The 12,187-nt window shown below is 42.3% G+C and overlaps 1 pseudogene; it reads right to left on the bottom strand.

The window, feature by feature from the left end:
- Positions 1-4,680: 4,680 nt before the first annotated feature.
- Positions 4,681-12,184, bottom strand: LOC117444775 (apolipoprotein B-100-like; annotated as a pseudogene).
- Between the last annotated feature and the right edge of the window lie 3 nt (positions 12,185-12,187).

The following is a 12,187-nucleotide window of genomic DNA, read 5'->3' on the forward strand; positions in this document are numbered from 1 at the left end:
TGGAGAAATACAGAGACATCTCCGCCCGGCCGTCCGGCCCTGCCCTGGTCCCCCTCATCACAACCTATTCAGGGAGCCTGTCCAGCCTTTTAGGCAAACTAAAGGCCAATTTTGAGGGGGCCAGGGGGGACTGTGACACGCTGCGGCCGTGCCCGCTGATCTCTGCCCACCGACGCAACAAAAATCTCCAGGACCTCCTGGTCCACACAAAATTAAATAAAAGCATCAAAACTAGGGAGGCGCCTCGGGTCTCTGAGGTTGGTTTCGTTCGCCTCCCCCACGTTTTCAATCCCTTCTCTCGAGAGGGGAGCAATGTACGGCAGGCCTTGACACCTAACACAAAAAACGCTATTTATGCAATTAGGTGCAAGGCCTGCCAGAGACTCTATGTGGGGGAAACGCGCAATGAGATCAGCCTCAGAATTAAACAACACCAATATAGAATTAGAGACGGGGACGGCACGAGCGTTTTATACAACCATTTTAAACTCCATGGCCTCCAGAGTGTACAGTCAATGGGCCTGGAGAGCAGAGGTGGATCCATCGCCTGGGCACCATTGACCCGGGCGGACTAAATGAAAAATATAATTGATGGGTCCGCCTCCCACCACTTAAACATGTTTTAACCTGCGTGATCTCCTCTCCCCCCGGGGTCTCTCCCCTGCAGATAGGTGATTTTGGTTCCCTTCTCTGCGGGTGTGTCAGCCTGTTTTAATCCACCCTCCACATATTTTAGCACTTATATTTATTTATTTATTAATTATTTATAGATCCTCCTCATCTGGACTTTTTTTTATTGGTGTGCTACATTTTTATGGCATGTTTTCAGCACTATCTTATTTATCTTAATGGTGTTCATATTTATGTTTGTATTACTTCTTACATGTTTTATCATTTTAAATGTATTTATGTGTATGTTTTTATCTGAAAATGATCAAAGCCACATGAGGAGGGACGCTTTTATTTGTTTATTTATATTTATTTTAAATTATTTTATTACCTGGAGGCCGGGAAACCACCCGCAGGGAGGAACTCTTCACCTACCTGCCACCCTTTTAAATAAAAAACGGCTACCCTTTGGAATCTTTTAAACTTACCCGACCTCGATTTTAATGGTTTCTGTTTTTCAGTGACATCCAGTTCATTATATACGATTTTACTAACCCGGTGTGCCTTCCTTTATTTTATTATTATTAGTTAATTTTAACACTCCCTTTACTTTTTAAATTCATATTACTGGGGAGAATATTTTAATTATTTATATTTGTATCATTGCACTTGTGTTTTAACTGCACTTAAACTACTATGCACGGCTTTTACTAATAGAACTGGAATCACTATTAAATTGGCCATTTTAGATCCCCCTATCATTTAGGGTGTTTTATGGATTCCATTGGGACAAGCTCCGCACACGCACACACACGTAGATACATCGATACACGCACGCACGCACGCACGCACGCACGCACGCACGCACGCACGCACGCACGCACACACACACACACACACACACACACACACACACACACACACACACACACACACACACACACACACACACACACACACACACACACACACACACACACACACACACACACACACACACCACCCTCCAGATCCTGGGACGGGGAGATCTGCTTTTTAAGCATACTGTACTCTGCCGCCGTTCCGTGGTCCGGCTCCACTCTGCACTTTTTAACCATTCATCTGAAACGGTCTTGTCCTCACGGAGCTATTATGATGCTTTTAAAAGGGTTTTTATAAGGTTTATGTTTATGTCCGGAGCCCTGCGCTCTTCCCCCAACCTAACCCTTTTTCATGGTCTCACATTGCGTTGGATTTTGTGACAGGATTACCAACATCGGCAGGTAATACCACCATACTCACTGTGGTTGATCGTTTTTCTAAAATGGCACACTTTGTCGCCATGCCCAAGTTACCTAATGCCAAAGAAACAGCAGAGGCCATGTTGTCCCATGTGTTCAGGATTCACGGTTTTCCCAGTGATGTCTTTTCAGACCGAGGCCCACAGTTCGTGTCACGTTTTTGGAAGGAGTTTTGTCGCCTAATCCAAGCCACTGTTAGTCTGACCTCCGGATACCACCCACAGTCAAATGGACAAGCGGAGAGGATGAATCAGGATTTGGAGACCTGTTTGAGATGTCTAGCGTCTGAGAAACCTACCACCTGGAGTAAGAATCTGATTTGGGTGGAGTATGCGCACAACACTTTACCCACATCAGCCACTGGTATCTCCCCGTTTCAATGTGTCCATGGGTACCAACCTCCATTGTTTCCGGAGCTCGAGAAGGAGGTCACCGTACCATCAGCCCATGCTCTGGTTCGCCGCTGCCGTCGGGTCTGGGCGGGAGTTCGCCATATGTTGCAGAGGAGTGCCGTTCGCATGAAGGTATTGGCCGACCGGAAACGAAGTCCAGCCCCCAAGTACCAGGCCGGACAACGAGTGTGGCTATCTACCAAGGATCTTCCTCTCCATGTCGCCTCCAGGAAGCTGGCTCCTCGGTTTGTTGGTCCTTTTCCCATAGCCAAAGTGATTAACCCTGTTGCTGTCCGTTTATGTCTTCCAAAGTCCATCAAGGTCCACCCCACGTTTCATGTCAGCAAGTTGAAACCGGTCAAAGAGAGCAGACTGGTCCCCGCCTCCACGCCCCCTCCACCTCCCCGGATTGTCGACGGAGGTCAAGTGTACACTGTGGACAAAATACTGTCTGAAAGGTAGAGGGGCAGAGGTAGACAGTTCTTGGTCGACTGGGTAGGGTATGGATTAGAGGAGAGGTGTTGGATCCCAGGCAGCTTCATTGTGGACAAGACCCTTATATCTGACTTCGATAGAGAACAGTCTCAGGCTTCAGTGACGTCTGGAGCCGTCCGTAAGAGGGGGGGTACTGTAAGGTTTCAGCGTTAGAGTCTGTGAGCTTATTGTTTTGTGTTTATTATGGTGGCCTTGCAGTTTATTTTGATGTTGGCTCTGTCCTCTCGTTTCAGGTGTCATCACTTCCTGTCGTGGTTTGTCACTTGCCTAGCTTGATTGTGATCTCCTGTTCCTGGATTGTTTGCACCTGTGCCTCATTAACTGTTGTGTATATGTAGCCCTGTTCTCCTGTTGTCTTTTGTCGGTTCGTCTTGTCTCTATACCAAGTCCATGTCTGTACTCCCTCGTGTAAACATTGAGCATACTATAGAACTATTGAGTATCCTAGTAGATCCTAGAAACCTTTTTCTTTGTAAAGTCTTTTCGTACTATTAGTTGAACCTCGCAAACTTTTGAGTGTCCTAGTTGATCCTAAAACCTTTTTGTATATTAAAAGGTATTTTTTTAAATCAAGAAAGAATCGTGCATCTGAGTCTTTGTGAGTCCTTCGTGTCAGTCAATTGTGTTCATTTGTGAAGCCCTCTGAGACAAATATGATTTGTGATATTGGGCTATATAAATAAACTTGAATTGAATTACTTGTAGAATATTGTCATGTAGAATAAGGCATTAATAAGTGTTTTATAATGAGTAATAAAGAGCCAATATACTGCTAATATGCATGTTAATTAACAACTAGTTGATGGTGAATAAAAGTGTTCCTGAAGTTTCTTTTTAGTGTCAGAAAACATTTAAACGTTATGGGTTATAGTTGTTTCTATACAATTTGTGATGTAGCTTTTTTTATGTTATTTGATATTTTGGTCTGTTTTGATTTGGCTGGTGTTGTGTTGCAGAGGATTTTGGTGCCTGTTAGGTTGTCCAGACAGAGTTTCATGACCAGCTGGCTGGGGATACATTTCTCTGGATTTAGCTTGAAGCACATTATGTCTGCCTGATGGTATGGGGGTTATTGTAATTCATGCTTTTGTAAGAGGTGAAAGAGGTAGGATATATACTGTATTTGGTCAAATGTTGGTAATAATCCAATATGGTATTAAGTCAAATAATTGTGATCTTTGATAAATCTAAAGTATTTTATTCTTAGTATTACAAAACGTTTCCTCCAGATTTCAATTTTTTTTTACAGATACCACTGTAATTATTTAGGTTGTTTATAAATACAGTGTTATTAATAAGTTCAGTTATATGTAATGTTTGAGTGTAGGTAGGTCAGAACTTTTGATCATGTAATTTAAGATGCTGTCAAATTTAAACTTTCAGGAATTGGATGTTGTTCATTAGCTTTTCACTCCTTGCTCTGTCATTGAGATATCTTATTTGTTACTCGTACTAATTATGATATGATTATTGTACAATACTAGATGTTTTGATGTATTGTTCTTTGGAATATTGTTTTATAATTCAATAAGATAATAATTCGAAATACTGCTGTTTTAATAGTCCAATAGATCTTGCTCTTGTTTAGTTTTGATTACTAAACTTTTGCCAGAAATTGTCTGACGATTTATTTTAAAGACTTTGTTCCCAGTGTCTTGTTATTGTGTTTTAGTAATGGTTATTTGGGTCCCAATGTTTCTTATTTGATAAACTTATTTGAGTATTTCTTGTATTGTTGTAATCATTGTCAAACTATTGTTACTATCTAATTGAATCAGCTTATTGGTCAGTCTTGCAGAAACTCAGCTTTCAGTCAAAACAAAAATCAAGTCTAGAATCATGATGCTAAAATATTCAGTGAGATTCATTTAAATTCACAAAACAAGCAATCAGACATTTACAGATTGGATTAATGTTTTTTATTGATGTTTTTCACTCTTTGCAGGAAGGAAAGTTTCAGTAAAATGTTACATTTTCAATGTTTGTACGCAACAAACCATCCAACTTAAAATGAAAAACAGGTGTTACTGTTGAACTCATTGTTATAAATATGGTTAACGAGTAAATTGTCCATACATGGAACATGTTTTGAACAGATGATAGTGTTTCATATGGACTTAGGACTCACTATGTGAGGGTTCCTCAATGCTTAAAGGGAAATGGAAGGTCAACCTCAAGCCTTCCTTCACTAACTTTTATGTACGCTTGAGCGTCCGCTGAAGCTTGCTGCAGGAAACCATTAACAGTGTTATTGAACTGGTCCACTACATGAACAAACATGTCGATAATGTACTCAACTGAGTGGTTGAGCTGCTCAATATTTAAGGCAGAGATGTGGTCAACAACATTCTTTAAGGCTGTGACAAAGTTGACATAAGAGACATTGATGTACATTAACACTGCATCTAAATAGTCAGACTTGACAGAGTCAACAAACTCCTGAGATTTCTCAACAATAGCCTTAAGGGTCTCACCAATCTTCTCTAGCATTGTGTCAACACTCTCCATATGTTTCACAAAGTCCACCAGTTCGGCAAAGATGGTCTTGAAAGTTGTTTTAACCTGATCCAGGATCTGGCCTCCAGTGATTACATCACCAACTGGCATGCGCATTTTCACACTGCTGATCTGCTCAACAAAGGCGTTAAAGGAGACCTCAATGTTTTCATAGATAATCTGGAAGGTAGAATCTAGCATAGCAGCAATGCTGCTGGTCAGCTTCTTGAGGACTTCAGGGAGGGTGGTCATCTCATCAGACCCAGGCAGTTTGAACTGGGTTTCCCTCAAGACCTTGACGACAGCATCAATAAATACCTGGACAGTCTTCTGGTACTGGACAATGATGTTCCTGAAGAAGATTGACAGCTGGCTCATTTGTGAGTCATAGTTGATTGCAGCTTCATAGGCCTCACTGATGCGGTTAACAACACAGTTCCTTATCTCTTCCATGTAGCTTGTGACCTGGTACTTGTCAGCAAACATAGTGAATGCAGAGATGATGGAAGGGATTCTGGTCTTGAGTTCAGAGAGTACGACTTTGGGTGCCTCCATGTTGTAGGCGATCTGCAGGTTCATCTTATCAGCGTCAATTGAGGATGATTTGATAACTAGGACTTCAACATCATCCTCCGGGGAAGACTGTTTAATGGAAGGAAATTACATATTTTAGCTATGTTTTAAATGTTGGCATTAATTTTCCATGTCAAAAAGGTAATGTTAATGATACTCACAGGATAACGACCATAGACTCTTGCAATCATCTGAGATGGGACTCTGCCATTGAACTGAATGCCCATGAACCCGGTTGAAGGGGTAGATACCGATGCACTGATGCCATCTTTGCCAGCAGCGTAACGAAGGTTAGCATCAGTGAATGTAGGACTTGTGATGTCCACGTTCAGGGTGTGGTGAGAGTTACTGAAAGATAGATAACGCATTTCAAATAAAAAGCCACCATTTATTATTGACCTGGTATCATGAAAACAATCAATCTGATTTATACACATTGGAAAGAAGAAGAAACAAACTGTAGACTGAATATTTACCTGTCATCAGCCTGGCGCTTTCTCCTAAAATGTGAAGACAATTAGTAAAATGCTTCAAACCTTGAATATCAGAAGTAGTTATTCCATATATGTTGTGAAACAAAGACAACATTTTACCTCAAGGCTTGGGTAATGGCATGATGTACATCAATTTTCATGTCAGCGTGTGTCAGGACAACTTTGCTGACCATGTTCAGAGCTTCATTTTCAAAGTTGACAGCAATAGAACCTAGTGAAATAAATATTTTGTTATTTGGAGCTCAACAATGTTTGCAACACAAAACAGATACAATTAATGAGGAATTTAAATCAACTCACCATCCATGTCATAGTCCAACAGCACAATGACAGAGGTGGCAGAGGACTTTAGGGTGACTGTGAAGACATGACCATCACCCTCTACTTCAGCTGCCACGTTTGTGGTGTACAGTGGGCTCACACATTTGCCATTGGTAGAGATCTTCTGCTTGGCGGCTGTCACCTCAGCAACAGTTTTCCCAAAGATGGTGAGGTCCCCCAGGGTGTTTGGCTGAGACATATCAATCTCAATATCAGCAATCAAGGAAGAACCTGGGGCAAGATCAATGGTAGCCTGGACCACATGCTTCCCATTGGTGCTAAAACTGAGCAAGTTTCCCTCGTTGTTGCCAGTATACTTCAGCACTGCATAGACACGACTCAGGGAGGCTTCAACAGCAAGATTCTCATTTACATCCATTGCAATGACTTTGTTGGTACCTTGGTTGAGCTTGGCATCAGCAATAATCTTGGAGGTGGAGCGTAAACCATCATTATTCAGATACAAATTGAAGTCATTATCCAAAACTCCCAAAAGGAGATAGTTCTCAAGCACTGTGCCATCCATGTTGGCCTTGTTTGTTGACTCCAGGGAAACCTCCAAAAAGCTTCCCTCCAGCTTCAGACTATGGTCTACCTCTGCCTTTCCAACAGCCTTGATCAGAGGGAGGTTGAAATCACCTTTCATCCTGAAGGTGGAGACAGCATTGGTTTTGGTGTCTGCAACCAAATGTTGGTTTGCCTCAAGGTTGAGTATTGGCAGGGTAATCTTTACAACAGTAGACACAGAGACAGCTGTTTCAGAAGTCTCAGTACTCATGCTGATGGTGCTGTCATGGGTGCCTTCAATGTGAGCATTTTCAAGGGACAGGGAATTGGCCAACTTGATTCCTCTCCTGGTAGTTAGACTGGTGGTTCCATCGAGTTTGGCTTTAAGACCCTCAAACACAGAGGCTGTGGTAGCTCCCAGACGGAACACAAGATCTTCTTCAGCATAAAGTCCAGCATTAACATTCAGATTTAAAATGGCAGACTTGACGGACAGCTCTGTGATCAGGTTACCAACAGAGGGAATCTGGATCAGACCCATCATATCAACAAGGGGGGCAGCCTCGCTTTTATGGTAAACAATCTTGGCATCCACATCCACAGTTTGCTCAGTTGTAGTCAAAATGTTGTTCAATCCAGTCTGCTCATACACATTCAGATCAGTGATTTCTGGTGTACGGAAGTCAACGAATGGCAGGTCAAACTCAGGAATGCTGATGGGGGATGCCAGGAAATCAAGATTGGCCTCACTTTCCATGGCAACAAAAATCCCAGCATCATGTGGATTATTGTCAACAGTGTAGTTGTAGGATATTTTGTACTGATTAAGACGAGCCAGAGCTACTGTGTTAATCTTTTGGCTTTTAGGTTTTAAGGTGGCTGAGTAATCATTCTGCAGATCTATCTTAGCAATCAGACTTTCAAAAATGTTGACCCTTGGCATTTCCTTTGTTTTGGAAATCAAAGATGAGCTCAATAGGACGGACTACAATGTTGATTCCATTGGACAGGACTCCACTGATTTTTCCATACAGTTCTGTGTCATGGTTTGCTTTCAGCTCAGCCTTCAAATCATAAAGGTTTACATGTCCAGATGCCACCATCAGACTGTTTCTTGATGATTGGTGCCTCTGCCTCATTGCGGACATTAAACTTGAAGTAGGAAAGGGTGCCAGATTCAGCAGTAATTTGCTGTTTCATTTTAAGATGGTAGAGTCTGTGTCACCGGAGAAGAAAGTTAGAGTGACAGTGCTGGGATTGATTGTCAATTGCAAGTTGCTCTTGTGGGTGCCCTCATCAGCATTGATTTTACCAGTTCCTGAATTGTCCACTGTTAGAGTGAGGGTGTAGCCATCTTGGCGGGCAACTGCTTTCTGGGTGACTGTTGCTTCACTCCTGACCATGACAATTGGGAGGTCCACAACATGATTGTAAGTTGTATCGAGAGATGCAGACATTCCTTCTTCCATAGCAATAAAGGCTGTGTTCATAAAGTCAGCTGTGTAAGGTGTAGTGATAACCTTAATTGTGGTTTTGCCCTGGGCCTGGGCTGATTGGCCATAGAGAGTTACAGATGCCTGATGTTCAACTCAAGATTAACATGGCTGAACTTAAGTGTCTCTGCAAGGACAACACGACCATTTTGGATTTCCAAACGAGCAGTGGAGTCTAGTTTGTAATTAAGAATTCAAAACTTGGAGATGTGGCAAGGGAAGTAAGGAATCCAGTGAATTGAGGTGTCATTTCACTCTCAGTGGAGTTCTGGAACTCAGCAGAAGTCTTGACGGTGTAGATGGGAGTTTGGAATTTGATCTCACCATAGAGTTTACCGAAGCATGGGACCATAATCTGAGTTGGAATGGTTGGCAATGTGATCTCAGGAACCTGGAGAGACTTAACAAGCTTTTCTACAGGAACCTGTGGAATGGTAGGGAATGAGATCTCAGGAAGGCTGATTTCTGGGAAGGACATCTCAGGCATGGAAGGAAGGTAGTTCATGGTCAGGTCTCCAAAGAAAGCATCCACATCAATCATTTTGATCTCAAAGTGTCCAATGAATTCAATAAGTTCAATGATTCTCTGCTTGATGTCCTCAAAGGAAATAGTGGTTGCTTGTACGGTATAAAGTCCCAAGATAGTGAATTCCGGGCTGTCAAGCTGTGTTGGGATTTCAAACTGTCCAAGTTTATCCATGCTGAGCATTACAGAGGGCACAACAAGATCAGTGAGAGGAAGGGTGAAGGTTCTAATATTCAACTCAGCTTTCTTAAGTTCAACAATAAGGCCCTCAACGATCTGCTGAATCTCATTAATGATTTTGTTCAGGTGCCATGTTCTTTATCTTCTCAACCATACTGGTTAACACCTCAGTGACCTTGGTGATGGCCCTAGTGTAGTATTTGCTCACAAAGTCCAGATAAGTGGTAATCGCAGCATTGACATTCAGATTTGTAATTTCTTCTTTAATGAACTCAGCCAAGGGATTAACGTTGTCCAGCACAAACTTATTAATCTCCTCTTTAACGTATGTAATCATTTCTGCAACTTTGATCTCTCTCAGGCTTTCCATAAATCCTCTGAATGATGAAAGAACAAGGTTGACAAAGTCTCGTGTTGCTTCAAGTTTCTGGGGGATTTCAAGAGCCCCGATCAGCTCATTGATGTAAACAATATGCTCAGCAATAACTTGATTGGCATGATCGACAAAGTCATTATACTCCAATGACCTGAGCTTTTGCACAATAGTTTCAATATGCATATTCAGCTGCTGAATGATATCCTCAACCTGAGTTGTTTTCAAGTAGTTGATGGCATCCTGGAAGACTTGCACAAGTTTGGCAGGAATGTCTGCGTCCTTCACCTTGTTGACGACAGCACTGATTGTTTCCTCAATTTTCAACTGATGGATGAACTCAACAGCCTTTTCCAAGACAGCCTGGACCTTTTTGTCAACCTCAAACTTTAAAATCAGCTCCCTTATCTTGGCATAGAAATGGTTGATCTTTCCTAGGATGTCAAGATCCTGAATAATTTCCTTAACGGAAAATACAATTTCATTGAAAATCTCAGTAGGAATCCGACTCACAAGTGCATCAATGTAAGCATTGAATTCGATTGATGAAATGTAATCCTTCAGCTCAACAACACATTTTTGCATGTCAAAGGTCTCAATAATTTGTTTCACATCACTCATGATTGTCTGTAGTTTAGCCTTGACTTCATATTTGGAATCCAAATCCTGCAGGAATGAGATGCTACTGCCCGTGAGTTTTTCCAAGTCGATCTGCTGGATCAGCTCCCTCATGGCATCAATCACATGCAAAACCATTGCCTGTATGTCATACTCCTCATTAATGGCATGCAGCTGTTCCTGGATCTTCTGGATGAGGGTCTCGGGCAGATTGCCACTAACAATAATGTCTTTCAACATACCAGCAAAGTGGTGGATGTAAACTGACAGATCAGCCAGAAGATTCTCAACAGTAACCTTCAGGTTTGTCAAAGAGGCTTCCACGTCCTCCATAGGATGACATATTCTTGGGTTAAATCATCAAAATACTGCTTCATCTGAGTGACCTTGTCTTCTACATTTAGTTGAGAAACAAAGTCACTTACATACTGGGGAAGAGCCTCAAGTTTAGCCTTTATCTCCTCATTGTTGATGAAGCCTTGCAGTGCCTCTGCCACACGCACAACAACAACCTTGACACTTTCCAAGAATGCAGGGAGAGTTTCAATGAAAGGAAACAGAATTATTTGACATTCTGTGATCTTGTCATACTTGAGGAAGGAAGAGATGGTGAATTCCTGGTTCTCTGTGGACTCTGCATTGAACAGGTTTGAAAGGAAAGTGCCAGAAACTTCAATTCCAGTTCTCTCAGCAGTGTTGTAAACACTCATGTCCTGGTTAAAAGCGTGTTCATTCAATTTAGACTTCATTCTAAAACTGGTCTTCTGCTCTTGGGGTGACAGAACGGTATCCATCTTGTTTCTAATGTGGTCTCAAGAGCAAAACCGTTATCTAGCTGCTGGTTTACTGATGCTCTGCATTCATGTGAGCTAGCAAAAGCCAGGGGTTGTGCTTAAGGAGGAACTTGCTATAGAGCTGGGCACTATGCTTTCCATACATGGTCATGTCTCCATCAGCATTGAAGATTGCATAAGTTGAAATCAAAAGGAACAATGCTGCAACGGATGGTGTGATCAAAGCGGAATGGCTGTGAGTTGAAGCGAGCATCGTTGGTAATCCTTGCAGCAAGACCGACAACCTCAAGCTCGGTGTTGTGGCTCATGTGAGTTCCAAAAAGTTCCAATGGTGCTGCACTTTGCATTAGCTGTCATATCAGCATAGTTGACCTGATAGGTGTGCTTGATCTCTTCCTCACCATAGACGGCTTTCAGGTTTCCAGTCAGATCCATCTTGTAAAGCTCTGCCTGCAGCTGGGCCTCATTAATGAAGTTGGCAGCCAGAACTTTCAGGTTGTTATGAACATTTGCAGAGGCAGTATATGGTTTCAGGTTGATGGTGATATCATGAGTGTAAGATGCATATCACTGGCAGCAGCTTCAGCCTTTGAGTTGAAGTCAAGGCTAGAAAGAGTAATGGTCAAAGTGTTGGCATTATCAACCTTGATGTCACGTATGGCAGCCTTGTTGGCGATGGATAGAGTAGCCGTTGAAGCATCAAGCCCAGCATTGAAGGTGTTTTCCAGGGACAGGGGGCTCTGGAGGGTATTTGTTCCACTTGTGGTCAAACCATCTTGTTCATTTTAAGAGTAGCCTTATGGGTAGCCTCATTCTCAAGGAGCTTTATGGTGGCATCGCTATTCACAGCCAGACCATTGACATCAAGGAAGGCAGTCAGCAGGGAGTAAACACGGTTTTCAGTGTGGTCACCATTTGTCTCCATTCTCATTACAACTTCATCAGCACCAGCAGAGGCTTCAGCTTGGTTGTGGATCTTCATGCCAAGAACAACAGCATTTGCATCACATTTCAGTGACAGCTTGCTGTCTTTGAA

Source organism: Pseudochaenichthys georgianus, unplaced genomic scaffold, assembly GCF_902827115.2.
Source record: "Pseudochaenichthys georgianus unplaced genomic scaffold, fPseGeo1.2 scaffold_925_arrow_ctg1, whole genome shotgun sequence".
NCBI lineage: Eukaryota > Metazoa > Chordata > Actinopteri > Perciformes > Channichthyidae > Pseudochaenichthys > Pseudochaenichthys georgianus.